This window comes from Delphinapterus leucas, chromosome 6 (assembly GCF_059928025.1).
Source record: "Delphinapterus leucas isolate spDelLeu-1000000601 "Yukka" chromosome 6, BTC_Dleu_Yukka2, whole genome shotgun sequence".
Classification (NCBI taxonomy): Eukaryota; Metazoa; Chordata; class Mammalia; order Artiodactyla; family Monodontidae; genus Delphinapterus; species Delphinapterus leucas.
Window position 1 is genome coordinate 74,940,462 of NC_143134.1, and position 13,382 is coordinate 74,953,843.

The 13,382-nt window shown below is 46.8% G+C and overlaps 1 protein-coding gene across 2 annotated transcripts in view; it reads left to right on the forward strand.

The window, feature by feature from the left end:
• Nucleotides 1-530: 530 nt before the first annotated feature.
• The window catches only part of TJP2 (tight junction protein 2), a 132,851-nt gene continuing 119,999 nt past the window's right edge, over nt 531-13,382 (forward strand). The window contains exon 1 of one of the 2 annotated variants that reach the window (XM_089913280.1): nt 531-705. The gene's annotated coding sequence lies outside the window, so the exon portion shown is untranslated. The remainder of the gene's footprint in view (nt 706-13,382) is intronic. The other variant, XM_022573555.3, reaches the window with a different exon arrangement.

Sequence of the window (13,382 nt, forward strand, 5' to 3'; positions counted from 1 at the left end):
CCGTAGTTTTTGAAAGGGGAACGACGCTCACCCCTTCCTTGCTCACACCCCTGGAAGGGATCGAAAAGCCGACCAGGTCACGAAGAAAGAAGGCAGCACAGCGAATTCCGCTTGCCCTTCGCGGGGAAGAAAGCTCAGCGGCAGTTTTGCAGAGAAGGAAAGAGGCAGGGGAGTGGGCGCGCGGGCTGGAGTGACCAAGTGGTCCCTGCGGCCGCAGCCCCTACCCCAACGCTGGGTGGCGTGTGTGAGCCACCCTCTGTCCTTCCCAGTACCCCAAAGTAGCACTGCAATAAACTACATTTCTCCTCCGGCTCGCGCGCTAGGCACCCTCGGGGGCTCGAAGTAAGCAGGTGACAGCCGCTGCCCACCCTCGTCTCCTCCAGGCCGCCGCTCTCTGGCTCACCGCCGCCCCGATCCCCCTGCCCCCACCCTGGATTTTTTTTTTCTTTCTCCCAAACCTCCAAACAGGAAATAGCTTGAGTCACAATAATACACAGGAGCAGCGGCCGAGGGCACTCGCGCCCGCCCATTCGCTGGGCCGCCTCCAGCACTCCGGCTCCGCGAGGCGCCGCCGGCGACGCGCGCGGGGAGCGCAGTGAACACCGGCCCAGCAGCCGGCGCCGCGTCGGAGGCTCCCAGGCGCCCGTCAGAGCCGCCTTCGCCCTGCCCCCGACTCCGCAGACTGCGGCCGCCACCCGCCTCCAGGCGAGTACCCTCCTCCCGGTCCTTCGCTGGCCACTGAGCGCCCGCAGGCGTCCCGGCGCTGCCCTCCGCGAGGCCGGAGAAAAGCCGCCCCAGGCGCAGCCTCCACGCTCCGGCAGCGCCCGGCATATCTCCCTCCGGTCCCGACTCTGGCGGGGGAGGGCTTTGCGGGCTGCGGCGGGGCGCTTGCCCCCTGGTCCTTCATGGGGGCGGAGGTGGGGGGCAGCGTGAGTAAATGCTCTGTCACCCCATGCCCCTGTGGATTCGGGCTGGACCTTATTGGGCATTGATTATTTTCCCTTTCTGGGGATGCTTAACTGACTTTTGCCTCCCCATACCCCCCTCCGGGATGACAGTCACGGGGTTTCTCTTGGGGACCATTCTGGAAGTGGGTTTGGGCGCGCAGCTGGGGCAGCTACAGGTGACTGGGAGCCACCTTCTTTTTCCTACCTGGCCTGGAGCCTTCTCCCCCAAGGGATGGGAGCTGTTTCACTTTCTGTTGAGCTTCTCTTGAACCAGATTCAAAGGGCCTCAGAGTTTCTGTCGGCGCAGTCAGCGTTTGCAGTATCTGGAGGGGGCAGGATCTGGTGGCTTGGATTTACGCGGGCCGAGGGAGGCGCTGGCTAGTTGAGAGCAGGTGGGCGCCGCCTGGGCTGCCGGCGGAGTCTCAGCCGCGGAGCCTGGAAAGTGCGCACACCTGAGAACCCCGGAGATGCTTGTCAGCCCACGCAGCCCGGGAGCCGAGATCTGTGCTCCCAGCTCGGCAGAGTTTGAGGGAACTTTTTTTTTTTTTTTTTGCACTTTCTGACCCATTTGTAAGGAAGGGGCCGAGCTTCTCAACATGCTGGGTGTTGTCAGTCTTCAAGGGCTACATTGTGAGGCTCTTCTATAGGGAACTCAGTCAAAACTGAGTTGGACATCTTTATGTTGGATAAAGGCCACTGAATTCCAGGCATTCTTCGAGGTTGAGAAGGGTGTTTTCAAGACTGTTTTGAAGTCGGCTTGAGGGCTTTCTGCGAAACTGCCGCTGTCAATTATCCTTATCAGCTGCGGCTGCTTGCTAGTCCCGCGGTGAGTGGGTTCTCTTAGAAGGCTCCATTCAGTCAGGCCTTCTATCCAAGTTTCTCAGCGCACTTTTACAGACTGTGGTTGGGAGGTAAGTTAAGTCCTTAGCCAATTCTTCTGAAACACATGATCAACCTCCACGTTTCCCGGTGAGGGGACCGTGGTTCTAAAGGGTTAGATTGATAGGGTGACTGTCTTTACGTCAAACGCGCTGGGGCCTTGCGGCTTTGAGTGAGGTTCAAGGTCCAGCAACAGCGGTATCACCTGGGGGCCTGTTAAAAATACAGGACTTCACGCCTGCCGATGCAGGGGACACGGGTTCGTGCCCCGGTCCGGGAAGATCCCACATGCCGCGGAGCGGCTGGGCCCGTGAGCCATGTCCGCTGAGCCCGTGAGCCATGGCCGCTGAGCCTGCGCGTCCGGAGCCTGTGCTCCGCAACGGGAGAGGCCACAACAGTGAGAGAGGCCCGCGTACCGCAAAAAAATAATAATAATAATTTTTAAAAATACAGGACTTCAGACCTATCCAGAACTGCTCAATCAAGGTCCCCAGGGGACCCTTTGCATATTAAGGCTTGAGACTGGCAGAGGGTTATGTTGGGGTGAAGTTTTTTGTCCAGTTTGAAGAAGTGATTTACATTTCCCTACATGTCCATCCAGTCCTACATTTGAACCTTCGTTTTGCCAGACCAGGACAAACACACTACAGCTTTATGGGTCACAGCACCTCCACCCCAGGTGCCAGGCTCCTTAAGCCTTTGGGTTTTTTGTTTCTAGGTACTTTGATTCTTTCATCGTTATTATTGTGATAAAATACACACAACATAAAATTTGTCATTTTAACCATTTTTTTTCTTTTTTTCCTGCCCCTCTAGGCGTCTTGTGGGATCTTATTTCCCCCACCAGGGACTGAACCCAGGCCCTCAGTAATAAAAGCGCAGAGTCCTAACCACCATTTTTTTTTTTTTTTTTTTTTTTGGGGGTCTGCGGGCCTCTCACTGCTGTGGCCTCTCCCATTGCGGAGCACAGGTTCTGGACGCGGAGGCTCAGTGGCCATGGCTCACGGGCCCAGCCGCTCCGCGGCATGTGGGATCTTCCCAGACCAGGGCAGGAACCCGTGTCCCCTGCATCGGCAGGTGGACTCTCAACCACTGCGCCACCAGGGAAGCCCCCAACCACCATTTTTAAGAGTACAATTCAGTGACGTTAAGTACAGTCACAATGTTGTGCAACCGTCACCACTATCCTTTTCCAGAACTTTTTCATCGTCCCAAACAGAAACTCTGTACCCATTAAAGAATACCCTATTCCCCGCTCTTCCCAGCCCCTGACCTTCCGGATACTGTTAATGACATTTTCTGTAGGGTACAGAAAAGGTTGAACAGGAATGTAAAGTAAAACTAAAATCATCTTCTCAGAATATGAATAAATGTTTGGAAATTCCTGGGTCACTGGCCTGGTGGACTTGGCATTTTAACTGCAGATTCTTGAAGTGCGTGTGCTTTCTTTTAATGGAGACAACCTGAAACTATGAGGGCTTCCTCTTTGGTCTGGTTGGAAAGGAATGGAACTACCCAGGGCTCAATCTGCACTGATTAACTAGGTGCAGATGACTGGTAAAATCTCTGTGCTTCTTTTAACTGGCTTTATTTTAGGGGTCGTGTTTACATTGAGTTTAGCATTTTGTTTTTGTTTTTTAATACTGATCCAAACTCATTGTTGAAAGTAGTTGAAAGAAAGCTTAAGAAAAAGTGTTGTTGCTGGCGTATATATAGGAGGAAGAAAGATTTGAAATAATTTTCTAAAAGACCCCAATCTATTTTGTTACTGCTTTAATGTTAAGTGAGTCTAATGGTCCAAGAACATTATTTCTGGTTGTAAAACTGTTTGTATAATTTAGAAAAGCTTTGTTGTTGTTGTTTCAATTGAAGTATAGCTGATTTACAATGATTAATTTCAGGTGTACAGCAAAGTGATTCACTTACACACATATGTATATCCTTAAGATTCTTTCCCATTATAGGTTATTACAAGACATTGAATACAGTTCACTGTGCCATACAGTAGGTCTTTGTTGTTTATTTATTTTGTAGATAGTAGTGTGTATCTGTTAATCCCAAGCTCCTAATTTATAGAAAGCTTTGTAATACTGAAAGTAATCTGCTTGCATCTGCTCAAAATTATCCAGGTTGTGGTTTGAGGACATGCTTTTCAGTGAGAACAGAAATGTGAATTGGCAAGCTAATAAAAATGGTTTCATTCATGATCTAACAAAGACATTGTTATAGATCAAGAATGTGGTTCAGAATACATAAGTGATCAGAGATATTGGGAAGATTTCATAAGTAGCTGAATAGTGCCAGATCCTTAAAATTCTTCCCAAATTCTTTTTTCTCTAAGACCCTTGACTTTTTTTGTCTTATGACTTTCATCAGAATGAGGCTGTCACCTTGTAGGAAGGAACTTAGAGCTCTCTTTGATTGAAAAGTCCCTTTGAAATGATGAATGAAGATAATTCAGATAGGCAAGATTTGGCAGAAAATTCTTTTTCACAAGATTCTTGCATTCACAAAATTTCAGAATGTTTTTTTTTTTTTAATTATGCTAAGGCAAAGAGAAAATGTTTCCCCTCCTCCACTGTGTTCTCTTCGAAATAGCAATATAGTTCAGTGTTTTGTTTGGTGAAAAAATGCTGTTTTGTAGTCCACACAGGAGAAAACATTCCTAGAAAGTGTTCGGTGAATGGATTTATCAGTAATTCAGTGATGCCTAGAGAATCACTTGGGGAGTTTAGTAAAAATGGAACCTCTCTAACTACTCCAGACCTTCTCTGAGTGAGACTCCGTGCATTGGAATCTGTAGGTTTAATAACACCTTGGGTGATTCCGATATATAATTAGGTTTGGGAGTCACACACACACATGCAAACTAAGATATTAAGAAATTAATCTGAAAGTGCAAGGGAACACAATTTTATATTAAACATGAAATAAAATTAATGATGAATTCTTCCTTAAAATTAGGTAGTCATTGTTTCAGTTTGGCAAATCGAATAAACACTTTTTGATGTTGGTCTTCATTCTTGAGATCTGAGGTTCAGAATCCTGAATGTGCAGAAAAACCCACTGGTCTCCCTAAGGTATCAAGGTATTAGACTATTTGATCCAACGTCAATGAACTTTTGTCGAGTGCCCATTTTGAATTGGGCATTTTCATATATATTCTCAATAAATCTTTACAATGACTTTGAGAGAGGTGTTTCTTTTTTTATAATATTACAGATGAGAAGACTGAAGCCAACCTGGGCCTTCCTACTGTAGAATATGGTCTTTTCCATGGTCCTTCCATGTAGAATAATAAATCCCTGCCTACTAACTCCCTTTCACCTCCAAGAAACTATGTATTCATTAATTCTTTTTTTTTTAATTAATTAATTTATTTATTTATGGCTGTGTTGGGTCCTCAGTGTTGTGCGCGGGCTTTCTCTAGATACGGTGAGTGGGGTCTACTCTTCATTGCGGTGCACTGGCTTCTCATTGTGGCTTCTCTTGTTGCGGAGCCCCGGGCTCTAGGCGCACAGACTTCAGTAGTTGTGGCACGTGGGCTCAGTAGTTGTGGCTTGCGGGCTCTAGAGTGCAGGCTCAGTAGTTGTGGTACATGGGCTTAATTGCCCCGCAGCATGTGGGAATCTTCCCAGACCAGGGATTGAACCCGTGTCACCTACGTTGGCATGCGGATTCTTAACCACTGTGCCACCAGGGAAGCCCTCATTAATTCTTCATTCAAATATTTTGGAACATCAGGTACTAGCTGCTCTAGGCTTTGAAGCAAATAAAAAATGAGCCCAAACTGAAATAAATTCCAAAAGAGCAAAGGAGTCAACAGCGAAGTGTTCTTTCCATGGTACCACAAGACCTCTGATGAGTGATCAATTAGACTATATGTGGCTTGAATGTAGCATTAGCATAGCTAGTCCAGCTCCCAGAAAAAGCAAGTCATGGGCATTCTCCTTACTGAGACCGGTCAGCAGTACCATCTCTGCATATCAACCTGATGGTATTTACGAGGCACCCCAAGATGCTACACAGTGCGGAAGAAAGGGCACAGAATTCAGGTGCAAAAGAACTGATACTTACCCTGACCCGCTGACTGAGCGGGAATAAACCTCATAAACTTGGAGCCACCGTGTTCCTAAACGTAAAATTAGGGAAATAATTATCTCCCCCTAAGATTATAGTAAGGACTCAGAAAGACCTTTTTTATAAAAATGCTTGTAAACTGTAAAATGATAATAAAAATGTCTTACCTTCATTTGGGAGAAATTTACAATGCAAAGGAGACAGAAGAAGCCACACATCTGAGGTACCTCACACATTTTACTTAACTGAGTTTGTTTGTAATTCTCTTCTAGCTTCTAGGTCATTCTTTAAAAAACAGTTTTATTGAGATGTAATTCACGTGCCACACAATTCACCTATAAAGTGTGCAATTCATTGATTTTGAGTATATTCACAGAGTTGTGCAACCATCACCAGAATCAATTTCAGGACCTTTTTGTTGCCCTAAAAAGAACACCACCCCTTCGTGAAGCCCTTCCACCCCTTAGCTGGCACCTTCTAATGCCCTACTTCCCCCACCTTAAGCAACCACTAATCTACTTTCTGTCTATAGATTTGCCTATTCTGGACATTTGATATAAATGGAATTATACAATATGTGGTCCTATATTTCTGGCTTCTTTCATTTAGCATAATGTTTTCAAGGTTTATCTACGTTGCAGCATGTATCAGAGCTTTCTTCTTTTTATTGCCAAATAATGTTCCATTGTGTTTATCACATTTTGTTTATCCGTTCATCTGTTGATGGACATTTGGGTTGTTTCTACTTTTTGCCTATTAGGAATAATACTGCTGTGAACATTCACGTTTTTATGTGGGCATATTTTTTCATGTCTTTGGGGTACATACCTACAAGTGAGAAACATATCTAACTCTATATTTAATATTTTCAGGAACTGCCAGACTTTTCCAGAGTAGGTGCACTAGTTTACTATCTCATCAGCAATGTGTGAGAGTTTCAATTTATACACATCCAAATCAGTCTTTTTTATTTTAGCCATCCTAGATGGTGTGAAGTAGTTTTTTGTGTGTTTGTGGGTTTTTTTTTGCGTTACGTGGGCCTCTCACCGCTGTGGCCTCCCCCGTTGCGGAGCACAGGCTCCGGACGCGCAGGCTCAGCAGCCATGGTTCACGGGCCCAGCTGCTCCGTGGCATGTGGGATCTTCCCGGACCGGGGCACGAACCCGTGTCCCCTGCATCGGCAGGCGGACTCTCAACCACTGCGCCACCAGGGAAGCCCGTGAAGTAATTTTAATTCGCACTCCTCTGATGCCTTATGATGTTAAACATTTTTTCAGGAGCTTATTTATTAAGCCATTCTTTCCTGACCTTTTTATAAATCCTCTTCTAGGGGAGCACTAGAGGAAGAGGAAAGAGGAAAATCACTAGAGGTAGGGAACACTAGAGGTAGAGGAAAATCAATTTTGAATAAATTCCCTAGTTTCAATGGTTTAGAAAAATACTAAAAATGTAAATTGAGCCCTTTGCTCTTTTAAAATTTATTTTGGTTTTGGCTCATCTTTTTATTTGCCTTGGGGCCTAGTACATGTAGTACCTGATGTTCCAAAGGGTTTGAGTGAAGAATTAATACATAGATTCTTGGAGGCGAAGGGGAGTAAGTAGGCAGGGACTTTTCTTCTATATGCTGATTTAATGCGCACCAAAAAATCGTGCACCTCTCAAATGTTGATACACCAAAAAATATGCTTATGCTGATGGTGGACATTTTATTATTTATTTAGGGGACCCTGCACAGGGTCTTAGTTGCGGCACACGGGATCTTCATTGCTCTGTGCGGGATCTTTTAGTTGTGGCATGCGAACACTTAGTTGCGGCATGTGGGACCTAGTTCCCTGACCAGGGATCGAACCCGGGTCCCCTGCATTGGGAACGCAGAGTCTTAGCCACCTGACCACCAGGGAAGTCCCGATGATGGATATTTTAAACACTTGAACGAAAATATCGTTTGATATTTTGTTGGTTAACATCTGTCCATTCTACTTATTAAAATATGTAAGAATATACTTTACAAATCATATTAATAAATTGTTGATATCTTTTATTAGGGTACTCTTTTTTTTTATTTTTTTTTTTGCGGTACGCGAGCCTCTCACTGTTGTGGCCTCTCCCGTTGCGGAGCACAGGCTCTGGACGCGCAGGCTCAGCGGCCATGGCTCACGGGCCCAGCCGCTCCGTGGCATGTGGGATCCTCCCGGACCGGGGCACGAACCCGTGTCCCCTGCATCGGCAGGCGGACTCTCAACCACTGCGCCACCAGGGAAGCCCTATTAGGGTACTCTTGATTTTATTTTCAAGTACCCCCAACAGGAGGGTAGAGGCTGATGGACATTTTGATGTGAGTTGGTACATTTTTGTTCTTTACCAAGCTGCATGGCAGTGTTTTTTCTCTATAGCCGTATGGAGAATCACCTTCATGTTCTACAGTTACAAATCAATCCTGAATTTTTAAAATACCTATTGGCATTTTTAGAGGCCCACTCTATTGAACTTGGGTTGTGCTGTTTGGCTCTTGTATTACTGGCAACTGTAGGGAGCAGTAAGAGAAACAGGGAAATCATCTGGATTTAGAAAATGAAAATCACTTCCATTTGAAAATTAAGACAGCCTTAGAATAAGCAAATGGAAGTGTGTGGTTCAGTGGTCCTAACACACTGGGCTGTGTCTGAATCACCTAGAAGCTTGTTAAGACACACATTACTGACCCCCTGCGTTTGGTTTCTGAGTCAGTCAGTCTGGGGTGGGGGCCCGAGGATCTGCATCTCTAGCAAGTACCCAGGTGATGCTGATGCTGCTGGTCTGGGGGCCTCACTTAGAGAACCAGTGGATTGGAGGCATTTGGAAGTGTAGGACCGGAGCAAGAGTGAGGGAGGGGACGAGGCTCACGCATCCTGTGTGTATAGGAGCTTAGTAGAGCTGAGGAAGTAGATATGACCCAGGCTGGGCTGGGAACTGGGACATAGGGATTCTGTGGGGATGGGTGGCTGGAAGAGAAGCCTCTGAGATGGGGGAGAGGTGGGGAGAGAATTCTGAGGAGACAAAGGCCAGTGAGGCCCCCCAGCTCCATGTAAACAGGGGACTGAGGACACGCCTCTTCACCACTTCTAGGAAGGCCAGCGTTACCAGGTAGTGGGATAGGCTGCTTGGGGACAGGGCCAAGTGTGGACTTACTTTCATAAGATAAGGCGTCCTTAGGCCACAGTCCTGGAGTCGTGACTGGCCCTCTCCCTCTTGCCTGTTACCATGAATCATAGTCAACCTAGAACCCGAGGAGCTTTGTAAGCCAGAGCAGGAGTCCTTTGTGCAAGTAGTGGCCATCGAATTTTAGTTTTCTTCCTTTCACACCTTTGCCTGCTCAGCTTAATGGCTTAAAAAATCTGTGCTACCAGGTGTCTAGTCTCCTTAGCATAACTTGGCATAAGCCTATTCTGAGGGTGGGTGCTGACAGTCAATGCTGTGAAGGTGAGAAGGTTTGCTACAGAAAAGAAATCCAGGAAGGGCGGCGGCCCACTGCTATTGGGTCCTGTGAGGTTGAGCTGTGTCCCACCCTCCTTGCAGTTTCACAGACGTGAGACAAACATCTCCTAATTTTATTTCATATTTTTCTGAAAGGAATCCTCATTGTACCTGAGGATATAAAGCACTTCTCTTGGGTTTTGGAACAAGGCCCAAACCTGCCCCACAGTGTTCTGTGTTACCAGCTGGGGGCACCTGCCGTCAGCAGAGGGAGAGGACTTAGCATCAGTGGGTGTTATCCCTGCCCAGCTCTGCCTGCGACTTGCTGCTGAGCTCAGGAGCTGAGTAACCACCACCTACTTTAGACTCACCTTTGTGTCCTCCATCCCACTCAGCCAGTTGCACAATTTTACACGCCTGGGGGCCCAGGGTGTGCAATTCCTCTGGTAATGGTCAGAACTGGACAGGAGGTATTTCTCAGTCCTGCTTCTGGGAGAGATTGTATCTCGGGATACTTAAGGTCACCTCCAGTTTCAGTGATTCACTAGGAAGACTCACAGGCTTAGCATATAGTCATAGCCACCTCTGTGATTATTACCGTGAAATAGCACAAAGGAAAATCAGCAAATGGCAAAAGTACACGATCACAATCTGAGAACACCGGGCGCAAGCTTCCAAGTATCTTCTCCCAGTAGAGCTACGCAGGACGTGCTTAATTCCCATAGACCACATGTGTGAAATGTCGCCCGCCAGGGAAGTCCGTTAAAGACTCAGTACCCAGGGTATTTTTTCTGCGGACTGACTGTGGTGGCATCCTCTGCAGAGCATGTACCAAAAGCTCAGACGCCCAGAAGGAAAGCAGACGTTTAGACTAAACCGCATTATTTGTGTACAGAGTTTAGGGACAGTGGACAACTCTAATCAGTCCTGAGAATGGTGGGAGGTGCCTCAGACCCTGACACCGTTCAAGGGCCAGTCTCGGAAGCAGGCCTCTCAAAGGATGTTAAGGCTTTTGTGCTCAGATGGGGACGAGGACGGAAAGCAAGGACGGTGGCAGAAGCCCTTGCACTTGGAGGAGGGGTCCGTCCATGCGGCTTCAGAGGCTGGTTCTGTAGGAGTTTTTCTCCCTTTGACCAAAGCGGCAGAGGGTAGAAGTGAACTTGGGTTTTGCACTTAGATCTTGGCTTTAGGAGGGTAATAGGGCCTCCTTCACTTCAGGGACAGAGAAGGGTGAGAGGGCGCATTGGCAAAGAGTTCAAAGCCCTGTTCATTCATGTGTTCATTCATTCTCAGCATGCCCCATTGGTGCCATACCCTGCCAGGCCCTGTGGCAGCTGCTAGGGGTACAGTGGTCAACAGAGCAAAGTCTCTGCTGTCATGGGATCCTAGAGGGAGACAAATCTGTAAAGAGGCAATTCCATTTCATTATGATGGGGACATACCAAGGGCCCCAGGGCACCTACCCAGGCTTAGTGGGTGTCAGAAAGTATGAATTTTGTCATCAGACCAACCTGGGTAGGAATCCCACCTCCACTACTTCTTACCAGTGTGGCCCCGGGAAAGTTAACCTAGGCATTTGGTGCCTGAGTTTCTTCATCTGAAAACAGGGAGAATTTCCATCCACCTCTTAAGGACCTTGTGAGAATTAAACAAGGTAATGCCTGTGGGGAGCCCTTATCTCGGTGGCTGGCACAGAGGACATGTTCACTATGTAATGGTTCAGCTACATCTAGGCAAGGGGAAGGGTGTGTTAGCAGGAGGGGGTGGCATCTGCCATACCTGCTGTGTGCAGAGCCTAAGGTCAGAAGGCATCTCTAGCCCTGAGTTCACAGGTGCACCTCAGGCTTCCTTCCTGCCAGCTCATCCCACTAACCGATCTGAGAACATTCTTCGCTGTTTTGCTTTTCTGACTCTTGGGGATATTTTTTCCTCTGCCTGGGATGCCTCAGCTCCTTTTGTCTGCCTCAGGAATGCCTACTCATATTATTAAGACCTAACTCAAGTACATTTTCTGTGAAGACTTTCCCAAGCCAAGCCCCTTGGGCAGGATGGTCCCCTCTCTCCTTTGTCCCACCCCTGTTCCATGGTCGCTCGCCTCCCTACTGCAGTGTGCTGGGTTGCAGTTACTTGTTGCTCCATTCGACTGGATGGCTCTGGAGGGCGGGGACAGTTTTGTATTTTTCGTAGGTACAACATCCATGAGAGTGTTAGATAGGGAGCAGTTCAGTGGTTGTCCCAGGAGTGAATGAATGAATGGAGTATTGGGTTGGACTTAGAAAACCCAACAGGAGATGGATGCAATGTCAGCCAAATAGGTATCTGCCTTCAGAGCAGAGCTTACAGTCTAGTGAGGGAGATAGATAGTACACAGGTATAATGAGAGAAGCGACACAAGGGAAACAGAGTCTGGCCCAGCAGCGGGTGCAAGGGAAGCGGGAACAGAGAGAAAGGGGCGGTCCAAATGTTGATTCCCTGGGCAGTGTGAGGTTATCTTCTGGATATCTTCTGGAGCGTGGGTGGCGTTGGAGGCTGGAAGGACTGCTCAGCAGGGAGCCACCCCAGGAGAGCCAAGAGTCCTCCCGTTGGGGATGGAGAGGTGGATCAAAGGATACCAGCACCTCAGCTGCCAAAGGGCAGGAGATCTAAGTGGACACTTGGAAGGTTGAAGTGGTCCACTTGGGAGCATGGAAAACTGGGGTTGAGGAACACAGGGTTGATTGAGGAAGCGGCACCCAGTGAGCTGAACACCCTGTGGGCTGGATCTCCAGCCTTATTCTGCTCAGGCTTCCATAACAAATTACTGCAGCCTGGGGGGCTTAAACAACAGACATTTGTTTCTCACATTTCTGGCGGCTGGAAGTCTGAGATCGGGGTGCCAGCATAGTCCGGTTCTGGGTGAGGGTTGCTTTCCTAGCTTGAAAAAGGCAACCTTCTCACTGTGTGCTCACATGGCCTTTCTTAAGTGCATGCGTGTGGAGAGAGAGCCATCTCTCTCCATCTTCTTATGAGGGCGCTTATCCCATCATGAGGATCCTACCTTCACGACATAACCTAAACCTAATTTACCTCCCAACACCCCACCTCCGATTACCGTCATGCTACGGGTTAGGGCTTCGATTGATGCATTTTGGGAGGACACAGACATTTAGTCCATAATAACCTGGGCCAATAAATATTTGCTGAGTAAATAATAATCATGGCTAGCACTTAGATAGCACCTCAGATGGTTAAGGCCCTAAGTGTTTTGCATATACTTATTCAATTTAACTTTCACACAACTTTAATAGGTAGGTGCCATTTTTATCCTCTATATACAGATGAGGAAACTGAGGCCCTGGAGAGGTATAGAGGCTTGACCAGGTCACACAGCTAATTAAATGTGAAACTGGGATTCAAACCCAGGCAGTCTGGTTCTAGAGAGCAGGGTTTTAACCATTACACCCTATTGCCTCTTAGGAAGTAAACCCTAATATTATTGGGTATCTATCATACGCTGATCCCTGAGAGAGGAGAGATGCTGCAGATACAAGGTTGAGTACGACTTCATATCTACCTTCTAGGCCATCATAGAATGCTGAGAGAGACAGAGCTGTGATTTTTGAAGACAACTGAAATATATTGAGGCCAACAAGGAACTTTGTTTCACCTTTCTTTTGTAACTGTAGTACATAGCACCATTGGCAGAGGCAAGTGTTTTGCTATTTCAGATGTATCTGGTGGCTGAAGTGCTCACAAAATTATATATATATTGTTTAGGGAATAGTGGGCTGACTCATCAAATTAAAACTGAGTATTTTTACTAGAGTTTCTAAAGTACTGATAATAATTAAATGATGGTAACATCCTAAAATTTATAACACTATCAAGATACAATTTGAGAAAAAGTAGAACCACTTATATGAAAAAGTTTTTTTAACTAAAAATAAATATAGATAATTTAGAAATATTTTACAGGAAAATTTAAAACAAAATGACTTTAAAAACCTTGTAGTGTTTCAGCATCTTGACTATTAGGGAAGCTCA